Here is a 1,305-nt window from a genome sequence, read left to right on the forward strand (position 1 = left end):
TACCGCACACACTACCCTCGATCTGCTAAGTCAAAGTCGCTGACGGAACCATCTCTTCCGGCTAGTCAGGAGGAGTCAAACTCTTCCCAATCTTCACAAGGAACCGTACATGCCCCTGAAGGCCCTGTTTTGACTTCGCATGAGCTCGACCTTGTCCACCAATGCATCCGAGAAACTTCAATTCCAACTTGGCTCACTCGTGTTCCACATCACATAGGAATGGCGAGTGCTGGATCTCCCAAGGCAGCCGAGTGGCATATCTTGTACTCTGTGTATATGGTATTATCCCTTATTCCGTATCATCAAAACTCTGATCGTGATTCATCGTCTTGGAAGATCTATCAGGGTATCACTTTAGCGACTCAAGTCATCAACATAGCACTCTCACGAGTGCTAAAACCTGAAGACCTTAAAAATCTCGACAACATCCTACTTCAGTACCGACAACATTTGCAATCTGCGTGGCCCAATATAAAGTCGAGGCCCAACCTTCACTATGCACAGCATCTGACCAAGCAATGTGAACTGTTTGGCCCTCCATCTTACATTGCAGCTTGGGCTGGGGAGCGAATGATAGGAACTCTTGTTTTGGCACCTAAAAACTCACGTAAAGGTATGTGTTATGTTCGTTCATTTCTATTTCACCTTATACTCTCATCATTCAACACATTCTCCTTCTTTCTGAATCGAACAGGTGTTGTTGGAAAGACATTAATCAATGCTCACACTCAGCATGCATTATTCAAACATGTTCTTACGAATACTTCAAAAGAATACCGTGCTTCCATTGGTGTTGAATCACTCTCACATTCAACTCGGACTAAATGGAAACTTGTTGCTCCTTCCGATGAAGTCTTGACAGCCCTTCAAGCGGCAGTATCAGGCCGGATGGATTTCACAATCTCTGACACTTCAAAGTTCGAATCAACTGTTCAGTGGGAACATGGAGGAAAAAACTTCGCTCAATATTCAAAACATAAAGGTAACAGTTATGTACAATTCGAAATGGGTGGACAAGTGAACTATGGGTACATCAATGGAATCTTCCGTGTGATTGGTCATAAGTCTCCCTTTTTCATTGTTAGACCTTTCACCCCTCTTCAAGGACGCGATGAATCACATAACCCCTTCCGCTCCCTGCCATATTTGAAAGCTACGGTTATGTATCATTCACATCAAGAGGTCAAATGTGTTCTACTTGATCAAATGTTTGGACATGTTGCTGTACGAGTGAATCACCCAAATACATACAATATCTCCCATCCAACAGTATCAATAGTCTCACTGAGAAGCATGGTAAGTTTG

This window comes from Melampsora larici-populina (assembly GCF_000204055.1).
Source record: "Melampsora larici-populina 98AG31 unplaced genomic scaffold MELLAscaffold_2, whole genome shotgun sequence".
NCBI lineage: Eukaryota > Fungi > Basidiomycota > Pucciniomycetes > Pucciniales > Melampsoraceae > Melampsora > Melampsora laricis-populina.